At 46.7% G+C, this 14,669-nt stretch overlaps 1 non-coding gene across 1 annotated transcript; it reads left to right on the forward strand.

The window, feature by feature from the left end:
* Positions 1-13,637: 13,637 nt before the first annotated feature.
* Positions 13,638-13,710, forward strand: trnar-ucu (transfer RNA arginine (anticodon UCU)). The gene has a single exon. It is a non-coding gene; the product is annotated as a tRNA-Arg (tRNA).
* Positions 13,711-14,669: the final 959 nt, after the last annotated feature.

Raw genomic sequence — 14,669 nt, forward strand, 5'->3', positions numbered from 1 at the left:
TCTATGTGGCTTTTCTTTTATTTCTAATCTATCTTGGAAAAATCCAAATCGCTGCATTCAGTTGATGGTCAGTGGTCTCCAACATGATCTTGCACAAGATTTTCGGGGATCTGCAGGTTTGAATGTTGAAGGTGGTGATCAAGTGGCTGCTGTTTCTGGATGGGGACGAGATTCCTGAGAGTGCGGTTGGACAGGTTGTTTTTGGAAGCCAGCTCTCATCACACTCTCATCAACAAACCAACCCTTCAACACTGATCCCTCCAGAACATCGGATATTACTGACAGAGAATACCCCTGCCAATGTTTATAGGTGCACCATCGACAGCATTCTGTCTGGATGTATCACTACCTGGTATGGCAACTATACCATTCAAGATTGGAGACGGTTACAGAGAACCCGGCCCAGACAATCACAAAGGCAAACCTCCCATCTGTCGAATCCATCTACCAGGCCCACTGTCAAGGAAAGGTCTCCAGCATTCTCAAAGACCGATCCCACCCTGGCAATGTTTTTCTACAACCTCTACCATCGGGGAGAAGGTACAGAAGCCTGAATACACACACCAACCGGTTTTGAAACAGTTTCCTGCTGCTGTTTCCCTATTATTTACTTATCTATGCTACTGAACTCTGTGAGCTGCCTGTATTGCTCACAAGACAAAACTTTTCACTGTGTCTATCATTACTTGCAAACCGAATATTTTCAATGAATCTTCCACCTTGAGGTTCACTGTTATCTTGGTCCAACTCATTGAATGTAAATATAAATTATTGAGTGTGGAATAACTTTATTTCACCTGCATTTTTTTCTGTTAAATGCCAACAGGACAGTATAGAGGTCAAGCAAGCTCAATGTTTGTACAGTTCGATGATCTCAAAGCAGCCATGCAGAGTTTTAAAGACATGAGGTCAGAGATTAAATTAATTTGAATGGAGATAATGCAGTGAGAGGGTTTTAATTGGAGAGAATGTTCAAATTGAAAGTATCCCCAGAAGGGATGTAAACCACAGGCAGTAGCTTAGAAGATCAGAGATGGAGCTGTAAGGTCAATGGGACAACACGTGCTTCTGGGGCCATGTCAGGAGAATTGTTCCCCTCAACCTTGGTTGTGTTCATGTCAGAACAATGCTGCACTCTCCCAACATTTATGTTCACCAACATTTCACGAGTTTCATCCCACCATCAAACTCACCATGGACTACTGTTTAGTATCTGTCTCATTCTTGGACACATGCATCTCCATCAAGGATGGGCACCACAGCACCTCACTCAACCACAAACCCACCCTCAACATATTAAAACAGCCGTCCCCTCTGTACAAGCCGTACACTTACACAGGATCTGTTCTGGTGAGGGGGAATGTGAGGGGCACTTGGAAGTACACAAGGATGCCCTGATAAGAATGTGATACGATGCTTAACTCATCAATCGCCAGTTCTGACATGCCCTAGGGAGAAACTGCAATGACCTCCTCAGGAGACAGACACGAGCTACAACCAACAGGGTACCCTTCATTGTCCAGTACTTACCAGGAGCTGAGAAACTACGTCACATTCTCCACAGCCTGCAACACATTATCGATGAGGATGAGCACCTCGCCAAGACCTTCCCCACCCCTCCACTTCTCACCTTTAAACAGCCACCAAACCTTAAACAGACCATTGTTCACAGCAAACTGCCCGGCCTTCAGGACAACACCAAACAACCCTGTCATAGCAGACACTGTAAAACATGTCAGAGTGTCACCATGGATACCGCCATTACACATGGGGACATCTCCCACCATGTATGCGGCAGGTACTCATGTGACTCGGCCAATGTTGTCTATCTCACACGCTGCAGGGAAGGATGCCCAATGCATGGTACATTGGCGAGACCGAGCAGAGGCTACGGCAACAGATGAATGGGCACCGCGTAACAATCACCAAACAGAGGTGTTCCCTCCCAGTCGGAGATCACTTCAACGATCTGGGACTTTCAACCTCGATCCTTCAGGTAATCATCCTCCAAGGTGGACTTTGGGACAGGCATCAACGAAACGTGGCCGAGCAGAAGCTGATAACCAACTTTGGTACACATGGGGATGGCCTCAACTGGGACCATGGGTTCATGTCACACGACAGCTGACCCCACTGCACTGTACACACACACACACACACACACACACACACACACACACACACTCATCCTGTCACACAATACACACACATGCTCCCACATGCACACCCACATGCACACCTTCTCACAGATATATACACCATTACACTCAAACACATACACATACACACACTCTCACAGACACTCACACCATCGCCCCCTCCCACGCACACCCAAATGCACACACTCACTCAGTCTCCCCTGCACACACACACATTTACATTTGTGGGGTGAATTTGTACGTTCAGAATTATGTTTTGTTTTGCTCAAAAACTGCATAAAACCATGTCAGATTCTGTAAATGCCACTTTAAAAATAGAATCAGTCTGACCGAACATTGGGACACAGACAGATTTTAACCTCACATCTTCAATGCATTATCTGAGCTGAGATAGTACCGATTGTTAAAACTCTCTTGAGAATGTAACTTTAACAAAGGTCTGGGATGGACATAACAAGGAACTGAAACTAACATGATCATTCTAAAAGATGAAAGACTTCAGCTCAATTTGTTTAATATTACATGCCACGACACTGCAATCCTGTTGCTAAAACTTCAGTGTTTTACGATCCTGCTCCACAACCACCTGATGAAGAAGCAGCTCTTCGAAAGCTAGTGTTTCCCAATAAACCTGTTGGACTATAACCTGGTGTTGTGTGATTTGTAACATTGTCCGCCCCAGTCTAACACCGGCTCCTCCAAATCATAACCTTTATGTCAATGACTGGTGCGTTTTGGATGATAATGTAAAACATAGCAATAGAAACCATCCAAAGTTGGGGCTTGATGTTTTCAAGTCATTACACTATGACTTTTCCCCTGGCGGTTTATTCCATTGTGGGATTGTTTTTATTCATTTCCAGGGCGTGAACATTGCTGACTAGATCAACATTTATTGCCTCTCCCTAGTTTCCCCTGAAAGGTGATGGGGAGCTATCTTTTTGAACCACTGCAATCCATGTGCTGCCTGTATCTCCTTTCGAACTGATTGAAGATTTAACAGGAGGGAGTCGGCCATTTTGGATTTGTTCAATACATTCGCATCACTTGTATGACCCTTTGATATTTTACTTATACATTCTGTGTCTGATGCCTCCTCTCTCATTACACCTGATGAAGGAGCAATGCTCCGAAAGCTCGTGTTTTCAAATAAACCTGTTGGACTATAACCTGGTGTGGTGTGATTTTTGACCATTTGTTGGAGGTAAACCTACAATGAATCAATGGAGGGTGTTCCAGGATTGTGTCCGAGCTACAGGGAGGGAATGCGATATGTTTCTGACTAGGCCAGTGTTTATTGCCCAGAGGGTGAGTCAACCACATTGTTGTGGGTCTGTCGTCTCACCAGGTTTTCTTCCTGAAAGGAGAATATGGAACCAGTTAGCTTCCTAACAAACCTCAATAGCAATATATGGTTACCATCAGACAAAGTTCCTCCTGAGCTGAGATTTCACCACCTTGTATGGTGGGATTACAGTCCATCTACCCGACACCATGAACTTGGTGTTCTGGATTCCTACTCCAGGTCTAGCACTGCACCACCATCTCCCCTTATTAACTGGAATTGAGATCAAACAGACACAGGGTGCTGATCAGAGTTCATGTTTAAAAACATAACAGCCCAAATGGGATATGAACTCACAACCCCGGGCTTTGAACATGGACACCCTCTTCATGATGCATCTGAGGTGAGATACCATGTTAGACACCCACGGCAATTGATAGCTCTGTCTTTGGTTGTGCTCCGAAGATCTTAAAAATTCGGCAATTTAGCTCCTCGAGCCTGCTTTGTCATACCACACGATCATGGCTGATCTCATCTCGGCCTCATCTCGGCCTGTTCTCCATAACACTTCAACCCAACTACAGCCTGCATGTAGTGATCCCTTTTCATGGCACAAGGCACTTCACAGGAACCACATTCAGGAAACCATTACACATGGACCGAAACCTTGGCCAGAGAGAGGAACACCTTGAGATCCTGAGACCCCAAGGTAGAGGGGTGGAGATCTTTACAGAGTGACTTCCAGAGGGTACCATCCAGGCACAGACAGTGATGACCAAGCTATGAATAACAGGAAGCCAATCTGGCCTTTAATTTCCTGAATTATTCTTTTTGCCATTCTTAAAGAAACAACATTGGGTATTCTCCAGTCCTCTAGGAATTCTCCTGTGACCAGAAAGGATATAAAATATTTTGTACGAATCCGTAGCAATTTCCACACCTGCCTCTCTCAGGATTCTATGATAGATTCCATCAGGTCTTGGGGACTTGTCTACCTTAATGCTTTTCAAAACACCCCAACACCTCCTTTTTAATATTGACATGCTCTAGAATATCAATATACAAGACTCACCATCCACCATGTCATAGAGCCATAGAGATGGACAGGATGGAAACAGACCCTTCGCTCCAACTCGTCCATGCCGACCCCATATCCTAATCTAATCTCGTCCCATTCGCCCACACTGGGCCCATATCCCTCTCGACCCTTCCTATCCATATCAGTGAGCAGTGTAGGTTTCTTCCCTCCCGCCCCCCCTGACCATGTACTCACTTTCTTTGTCTGCCTTTCTTCCTTTTAAAAGTGCCGTTGTTTTGAGGTTTTTTTCTCCAAAGTTGCATAATAAAACAGTAATTGCTGCTCCTGGAATTTGAGGAAATCACCCCCAACACCTAAAATGCCTCAATAAAGGGGCAGCTCTTACAGTCACACCTTTTTCCCTTCCTCCATCTTGGACAACCAGAATCCTTTGGAAATACCAATACAGTTTATTCATTAAGAACCTCACCCACTTCCTCCGGCTCCATGTGTAAATTCCCTCCTTTTCTCTGAGAAGACATACTCTTTCCCTGGTGACCTGTTGCTTGTTATCCCTCTGTAAAATGCCTTGGAGGTTCCTTAATCCTGTTTTCCATAAACATTGCATGGTCCCTTCAAATTCTCTATTTCCTAGTTTGAGTTCATTCCTGTTATCTCCAGGGCTCTGTCTGTCTTCAGTTTCTTGAACCTTACTTATACCTTCTTCCTCTTTCTGCCTGAGACTTAACATCATAACACGTCTGAACAGGTCAACGAAATATATCGACAGGAACCATCGACAGCATCAACCTGCATTTATTGAGTTATCTTTCAAAACCAATTCAGTGCAATTGAAATACTGTGTGGTATCACTCACTGTAATAAACACTCTCCTTGAATAAGGTGAAGAGAAAGTAATGGCAAATTATAAAATTACCAAAATAATGCATGACAATGGTTCGTAAATATATGTTTATTAATTACTCTACAGATACTTATAAAAATTAAATACGGAGAAACAAATATCATGGACAATTAAACATACACTTCGCAATATTTCACATTCACTGTAGAATTGTAGTTTTAAGATCAAAGTTTTTCTGAAGTTGATCAGATCTCACCCCATCTAATACTTTTATACCTTTCTCCCCAAACTTGAGGTGAGAATTCATATGTTTCAGAGGATTGCCTTATTTGATGAGCTGTTCCTTGATATATAATAAGTACAAACCCACAGACTTTGTCATGATTGCACCTTGTCTACAGGCTGAATCAAATCATTCAATAGGAGACAATTCCCAAGAGGTTAATGAGCAAAAGTCCCATTCAATATTTTCAAATCTCCATTTTCCTTACATAAAAAAAATATACAAAAGTTAAATGCCACAAGTGCTGGAAATCTGCAATAAAATCAGGAAATATTGAAATGCAGCTCAGGTAGCATCTGTGGAGAGAAACACAATTATCAATTTGCAATATTCATTTTGTTTTTTTCGGCAGATGCTTCCAAACCTGAGAGTTTCAACACTTACTGTTTATATTCTTAATGTAGATCATGCCCTTGGAGTGATTAATGTGAATGGAATGTTAAATATATCACTGAGATGTTCTGGTGAAGGGCATTGTTTCGTAAATACATGGAGCACTTACAAAGAGAGGCTGGTGTGAGAATTGCTCCCCACGTTATTACAGTTCCACACAGATACCCCAAATTGTTAAGCTCCCAGGTGAGCAGGGATGAAATGGTTTCCTTTCTTCATTTACCTGGATCCTTGGTTGGTCACTAACAGGTTAATTTTAAAAGGGACCCTTTCTTGTGGATGTCTTCTTCACAAACCAATTGAATTGGTATTTAAAAGTATCCAATTAAACCTGGATATGTTGAATTAACAAAAGAGTGAATCTATTCATATCAGAATGCAAAAAGATTATTGTAACTCACATACACACAGATTAGGAAGAGAAGGAGTTGCAGGTAGATAGCACAGTGAAGAAGGCATTTGATCCACTTGCTTTTATGAGTCAGAGCATTGAGTATAGGAATTGGGATGTTGGGTTGTGGCTGTACAGGTATTAGTTAGGCCACCTTTTGGAATACTGCGTTCAATTCTGGTTTCCCTGCTATAGAAAGAGGTTGTAAAACTTGCAAGCATTCAGAAATAATTTCCAAGGGTGTTGCAAGGGTTACAGGGTTTGTGCTATCGGGGGAGGAGGAATAGACTGAGGCTATTTTCTCTGGAGTGTTGGAGGCTGAAGGGTGGCCTTATAGAGGTTTATAAAATCATGAGGGACATGGATAGGGTGAATAGCTTCAGTCTTTTCCCCAGGGTGGGGGAGTACAAAAACAGAGGGCATAGGTTTACAGTGAGAAGAATAATAACCCGCTGGACTATAACCTGGTGTTGTGTGATTTTTAACTTTGTCCACCCCAGTCTAACCCCGGCTCCTCCAAAACATTTAAAAGGCATCTGGATGGGGGTATATGAACAGGGTGGGTTTAGAGGGATATGGGCCAAATGCTGGCAAGTCGGACTAGATTAATTCAGGATATCAGGTCGGCATAGACGAGTTGGACCAAAGGGTCTGTTTCTGTGGTGTATAACTCTAAGACTCTGTAACATTTAAAAGGCAGCTGGATGGGGACATGAATAAGAAGGTTTCAGAGGGATATGGACCAAATGCTGGTTAGTGGGACTAGATAACTTTCGGATATCTGGTTGGCATGGACGAATTGGAGCGAAGGATCTGTACAACTCTGTGACTCTGTAAGTGTAAGCTTTCTTGGGATATTTTGACTTTTGTTACAGTGCCTTTTTAAATGACTGGGACATTTTAATTTGTGCTTATTTGGTTTAATTGGTTTCTTTTAATTTGTTTTCAGAGTCGTGTAAGGAGACTTCTGAAAAGTAGGCTGTCAGTAGGTTAGAAGACGGAATAGGTTATGCTGCATTCTGCAAATACAGCGATGATGATGTGCCAAGTGTAATACTTCAACTGGCTTGGCATTGATTTATTGGTTAATACTCTTAGCCATTGAAGTTATAACATCTTCAGTTGAGAGTGAAAGCATATATCTTGGGAGGATATTTAATTGCTCTAAAGATACCACGTATCTGAAAGTTCCCTGCAGTTAATAGATCAATGGGACAGGAATTACCTATTATATCACAAAGTAAGTCTGTTTCTCTCTGCTGAACTTCTACTCAGCTAAAGATTGACTCTGCCTGTTGTGTGACATGGCTTTTAATTTCCACTGATCGACCAGATAAACATGAGTAACACAATGTAATTAAACTCAACTTTCCTTCAGTATTCTTGTTGGTGATGCAGACAATGGGGGACAAAATTGGTTTGCGGTTCAACTTGATTTTATTAACTAAATATTAAAACAGATTGTCAGAATTTCCCAAATTCCCACAATTTTACTCGCTCTATAGCTCTATCCATTTGAGAAAGGATATTAACTGGAACAATCCATGTTGGGCCATTGGGATCTCCTTCCTGTCCCGATATAGGGCTGGCTCTCTTCCACAAAGCGGGGTCTCGCAAGTTCGGGCAGATCTTTCTACTGAGACAGGAAACGATTTCTCTTCATTCTGAGGCACCAAGAGGGACTGAGAAATGAAGGGACGATGTCATAACTGGTCAGAAAGGCCTTAGACAGTGTTCTTTAACTGTTACACCTTGACAGCAGCTGCTCCATACTTTACTGTGTCCCTCAACATGTAATCCTCGATCTTGGAACATGCTCAGCTGTAGCACTCGTTTGAGGTCAACACTTTCCACAGACAGTGCAAGGTGGGAGCCCGAGGGTCCTCATAGATAAGGCCATGGCTTCCCTAAGCTGGTAATTGATTGTTCAAGTCCCATCTGGGGTTCTTGGGTTTTAAGCCTGGGCTTTGTTGCTGATTTTCATTCCATGTCAACTTCATCTCAATCCACATTGACTGAATTTTTCATCAACAGTACTCTGTTAAAAATCGCTGTGCCTACGTTGAGGTTATAGCAAATGATGTGACATAGAAACTTGCACAAGGTAATTCCGGGATTTGGGAGATCTTGGGGTGAATTGTCTGAAAGAGACAGCACAGCCCCAATGGGCTGAATGCCCGCTAAAATTCTGTTGATTTGTCCTCAATGCAGCTTTTTGCAACATCTCCACTTCCTCCTTCCCCACTAACTGCAAATATCTTGAAAGTGCTGCACACAATAACATTGAGCCCTTTTCCTTCTGCTCCATTTGCCTCAAACTCTGGGTCTGCAAAGTTGGAGTTGAGTTGATTTCTCGACTGGGAGAAAGTGAGCACTGCAGATGTGAGAGATCAGAGTCAAACTGTGTGGTGCTGGAATAGTACAGCTGGTCAGGTGGCATCCGAGGAGCAGGGGAGTCAATGTTTCGAGTATAAGCTCTTCAGGCCTATGCTCGAAACGTCGACTCTCCTGGTCCTCGGACGCTGTCTGGCCGGCTGTGATTTCTCAAATGTCCGTCTGGGGCCAAATGGGAGGCAAGGTCAATTTATCAAGCAGCCGACAATTTAGCATGAAATGGAAGGGGTAAAAAACAATCAGTAAGAGTAGAAAACTCAGAAAAAAACAATATGACAGGGCAGGGTTCAGTATTTAAAGATTGCCATTTTAACTACATGGGTGTAGCCCCAGTGGCCGACTGGATTAGGGATTTTGGGTTCAAGTCGCATCTGGGGTGTCTGGTTATTTATGGCTTGTTCACTGTCCACATTATTTCTAATTGACTTTGGAGAAATCCCCCTTGTCTGCTTTCAGCTGATGGGAAGTGGTGCCCAATATGTTCTTGCTCAAGATTTTCGGGGATCTGCAGGATGGGGGGGTGAATCGTCTGAAAGAGACAGCACAGACACAATGGCTGAAAACCTACTGAGATTCTCCTGGGGATGGCATGGTGGCTCAGTGGGTAACACTGCTGCCTCACAGTGTCAGGGACCTGGCTTTGATTCCTCCCTTGGGTGACTATTTGTGTAGAGTTTCCAAGTTGGCTCCGTGGTTAGCACTGCTGTCTCATAGCACCAGGGACCAAGGTTCAATTTCAGCCTCTGGTGACAGTTTGTGTGGATTTTGCACTTTCTCCCCGTGTCTGTGTGGGTTTCCTCCAGGTGCTCCAGTTTCCTTCCACAAGTAAATTAGCCATGCAAAATTGCCCAGACTGTTCAGGGATGTGAAGGTTGGGTGCATTTGGCAGGAGGACCTGTAGGGGAGTGAGTCTGGGTGGACTTGTTGGGCCAAATGGCCTGTTTCCACACTGTATGGATTCTATGAGAAAGACATTTGGACAGGTACATGACAGGAAATGCTTGTGTGGATGTGGACCAAGTGGAGGCAGGTGCAATTAGTTTTAAAGTTAACGGCTCCATGACAGTGCCCCTTCACTTTGGGAGAGGAGTACGCCAAGGCTGCCCCCTGTCCGGCCAGCTGGATTCCCTGTGCGTGGAGCCTTTCCTGTGCCTCTAATGGAGGAGGTTGTCGGGGCTGGTTCTGCGCGGTGCGGGCACAGGGGTGGTCATCTCGGTCTACGCTGACCACGTGCTCCTCCCTTTCACCGACCCTGCTGACCTGGGGAGGATGTGTGAGTGCCAGGCCTTGTACTCAGCGGCCTCTTCCACCAGGATCAACTGGGCCCAATATTCCAGACGACTGGTCAGTCCCAGGCGGGTGGAGTCTCTGCCGGAGGAGTTACGGGGGTTCAGCTGGAGTACCACCATCTCCTCGACCTGGGGGTCTACCTCAGCCCAGCTGAGGAATCCTGGCCGGGGAACTGGCAGGAGCTGGAGGCCAAAGTCTCACCTCACCTAGGCCTCTGGACAGGACTGCTCCGAGTGCTGTCTCACAGGAGTCGAGTGTTGGTCATAAACCAGCTGGTGCCTGCCATGCTGTGGTCCTGGCTGGTCACTTTGGTCCCTCCTCCTGGTTTTGTCACTGACATCCAGAGAATGTTGGTTCACTTCTTCTGGGACAAAAAGATGCACTGGGTCACTGCGCAGGTCCTGAGTCTCCATATTGAGGAGGGCGGTCAGTCGCTGGTGTGCGTTCACACCCAGGTAACGACGTTCCACCTTCAGACCTTGCAGCGATACCTTTACATTGAGCCTCCCCCTCGGCGGGGGGCCCTGGCGACGTATTTTTTCCACCAGGTGCGTAACCTCAACTACGACACTCAGCTCCTGCTCAGGGACCGTGATGGTTTGGAGGTCACTCTCAGGACACTGCCTGTCTTTTACCAGGACCTGCTCACGGTCTGGAACATGGTCGAATCGCGTCACGCCTACCCTCCGGCAGGAGTCGCGGCTGTCGTCAGGGAGACGTTGCTCAGGAATCCGCACCTCCGTACTCGTGGGTTCGAGTGACTGTCGGAGGGGAGGGCCGTGACTGTGAGGGTGACCAGGGTCGGGGACGTGCTGGATGGTGGGGGCCTGGGCTGGACGCTGCCGCAGGATATAGCGAGCAGGGCAGCGGTAGACGTCCGGTACGTGGCCACCATCATCCGACACCTTAAAACGACGGTGCTCAGACCCCACGTAGTGCCCCAGTTGGAGGATGCTCAGGTGTGCGGTGGGATCCCGTCTGCACTCACTCCTGCCCGGACGGAATTTCACATTGGCCCCAGGGTCCTGGACTTCCTGCGGGAGACTGTGCCCCACAACCTGAGCTGTCTCTAGAGTTTTAGTTTTGTCCCTTTCAGGGGTGTATCACAGAGGGCCCTGTACAGACTGCTGCTGCACACCCTCATCCACCTCCCGGACACACCCTGGCGTGCCCATTTACCACCGGGCGGTGGGGACCATCCCCAGTGAAGGGCTCTCTACATGGGAGTCCTCCCCCTTTCTCACGGGGATCTGGGTTGGAGGGTATTGCACGCGGCAGACCGCAGATTGCGGTGGTTCACGGACTCCCAGCCCAACTGCTTGTTCTGTGGTGCTGTGGAGTCCATGGAACAGGGCGCTTGCACTCCCTTTTTAGCTTTCTGGGAAACCTTCTCCTCCGTTTCTGGTTGGACTTCAACCCCACACTCCCCATCATTGGGCACCCAGTGCCGAGGGGGGAGGGTTGGTCAGAGGATCTCCTCGTGGGTCTACTCCTGGGCCTGGCCAAACTGGTTGTTCGGGTCAATCGCCTGACCCTCTTCCGCGGTTACGTTCGAGCCCGGGTGTCCCTGGAGAAGGAGCACGCAGTGTCTACCAACATCCTTGACCTGTTCAGAGAGTGCCCTCCCCCTCACTGTTTGGTCACACAGCATTGCCCTTTGATGCTTGTCACTGGCCACTCGGGTGTTTCCTTTCTTCCTGATGGTGGGAATTGAATAAAGATTTGTCCATCTGTTGTCTTTCACTGTGTCTCACACCTGCACACACACAACATGGGGGCTGGGGAAAATATAAGCACTACCACAGTTAGGCAGCAGTGCCGGGGTAAAGAGAAAAACATATATAACCTGGAGATTTAGAATCCCCTCAGTCCAGGGCACTGACTCTGTGCTGGCTGAGCCACAGTCAGTGTGTTCTTGGAAAACAAAACTTAAAAGCTGCCATTTTAATATCACATATGTGGTCCCTGTGGCCTAATGGATAAGGCACTGGCCTCCGCAGCCAGGGATTGTGGGTTCAAGTCCCATCTTGGGTGTCTGACCTTTAACCCTTGTCTTCGTGGCTGATCTTTGTCTGAAGTCAAGTCAATTCCTCATCTTCTCTAGAAAGGTCCCCAGCTCGGTGTTGGGTTGGTGGCACCTTGTGTCAGAAAAACACAGAATGTTGAGGATATGCAGGATATAAGAGTGAATTGTCTGAAAGAGTCAGCACAGTCACAATGACTGAAAACCTGCTGAGATTCTCCTGGGGATGGCATGTTGGCTCAGTGGGTAGCACTGCTGCCTCAGTGTGAGGGACCTGGCTTTGATTCCTCCCTTGGGTGTCTGTTTGTGTCGAGTTTGCACATTCCCCCCCATGGGGTCCTCCGGGTGCTTTGGTTTCCTCCCTCTTTTTTTTTATTTCAAAAATATACTTTATTCATAAAATGATTTGATGGTCTGTGCATTTGATCATGCCATACATATGTCCATATTTACAAACACAGATTCGAATTTATCCTTGTCATTTACAATCCTGTGCATTTTTCAATCTTGTACATATACATATATTTGGCTGAGGCATCAGCAGAGCCCAAAAAAACATCTGCATGGGCCCCCTGTTCTTCTTTAGGCAGGCCGATCTTACACGATGGTCTTTCCCCACCGCGCCTTGGCGGCAGCTGCCCCAAGCTTCAGCGCGTCCCTCAGCACGTAGTCTTGGACCTTGGAATGTGCCAGTCTGCAACACTCGGTCGGGGTCAACTCCTTCAGCTGGAAGACCAACAGGTTTTGGACCGCCCAGAGAGCGTCCTTCACCGAGTTGATGATCCTCCAGGCGCAGTTAATGTTCATCTTGGTGTGAGTCCCGGGGAACAGGCCGTAGAGCACGGAGTCCCGCGTCACGGTGCTGCTCGGGACGAACCTCGACAAGCACCACTGCATTCCTCTCCAGACTTCCTCTGCATAGGCACATTCCAGAAGGAGATGTGTGACAGTCTCGTCCCCCCCGCAGCCACTTCGAGGGCAGCGTGCGGTGCGGCAGAGAGTCCAGGCGTGCATAAAGGATCTCACAGGCAGAGCCCTTCTCACCACCAGCCAAGCCATGTCTTGGTGCTTGTTGGAAAGTTCTGGCGATGAGGCATTCTGCCAAATGGCTTTGACAGTCTGCTCAGGGAACCGCTCGACAGGATCCGCCCTCTCCTTTTCCCGAAGGGTCTCAAGGACGATACGTGTCTGTTGATTTGTCCTCAATGCAGCTGTTTGCAACATCTCCACTTACTCCTTCCCCACTAACTGCAAATATCTTCAAGGTGCTGCACAAAGTAACATTGAGCCCTTTGCTATTTTCTTGTCTGCTCCATATTCCTCAGACTTGAGTTGTGCAAAGTTGGAGATTGGTTGATTTTCTCGTCTGTCCGTTTGGGGACAAATGGGAAGTGAGATTGATTAATCAAGCAGCCAACAATTTCGCATGAGATGGTAGGGGTCAAAAACAATCAGTGAGAGGATAACACTCAGAAACACACAGTATAAGAGGTCGGGTGCAGTACATAAAGGCTGTGATTTTCAGCCTGCTGTGTGGCCCCAGTGGCCTAATGGATATGGCACTGGCCTTCTAAGCCAGGGATTGTGGGTTCGAGTCCCATCTGGGGTGTCAGTCACTTGCCCTTTGTCAACTTGATTTTTAATCTACTTTGGGAAAATCTCCATGTCTGCATTCAGTTGATGGGAAGTGGTGCCCCACATCTTCTTGCGCAAGTTTTGCATGAATTTGTAGGATTGAGGTGAATCGTCTGAAAGAGAAAGCATAGTCACAATGGCTGAAAACCTGCTGAGATTCTCCTGGGGATGGCATGGTGGCTCAGTGGGTAGCACTGCTGCCTCACAGTGTCAGGGACCTGGCTTTGATTCCTCCCTTGGGTGACTATTTGTGTCGAGTTTGCACATTCTCTCCATGGGGTACTCCGGTGGTTTGGTTTCCTCCCTCAGTCCAAAAGATGTGCAGGTTCAGTGGATTGGCTTTGGGGAGTGCAGGGTGAGAGTATAGGGGTTGGGCCTGGATGGGATGCTCTTCAGAGTGTCAGTGGGGACATGATGGACTGAATGGCCTCCTCCCACCCCACTCTAGGGCTTCTCTGAACAAGTTTGGAGCAGATGGTCAGAGCTCCACTGCAAGGCCCAGTCAACGCTTCGCGAAGGGACTGCCATCCAGGTGTGTGTTCCTACCCTACTTTTCTCTGATCTTCCAGAATCTTCTGTGGCTTTGGCCAATACGGTCATGAGCTGGGTTCACATCATCCAATGGGGTCACACCAATACACTTAACTGTTGTCAAGCCAGGAGCTTTCAAGTGGATTGTCTCAGGCTGACACTTCTCCAATATACAACCCTCAGTCTGGTTGGAACTGGTTCTTCTTGAATCTTTGTAACTCTTTGATCTTAGTTGCACTGTTCTCTGGAGCTGATAGCTGCTGTTTAATTTAGTTTGGACAATTTTCTGTCAGGTCAAATTTCTCCTGCTGAGGATCAATTGAGAATGCCTGATTTTGTTCCCATGGTCACGTGACCACACAGGATTGAGATCAGCTGCACAGTGAAGATTTCAACAAAATC

Source organism: Chiloscyllium punctatum, chromosome 18, assembly GCF_047496795.1.
Source record: "Chiloscyllium punctatum isolate Juve2018m chromosome 18, sChiPun1.3, whole genome shotgun sequence".
NCBI classification, from domain to species: Eukaryota; Metazoa; Chordata; class Chondrichthyes; order Orectolobiformes; family Hemiscylliidae; genus Chiloscyllium; species Chiloscyllium punctatum.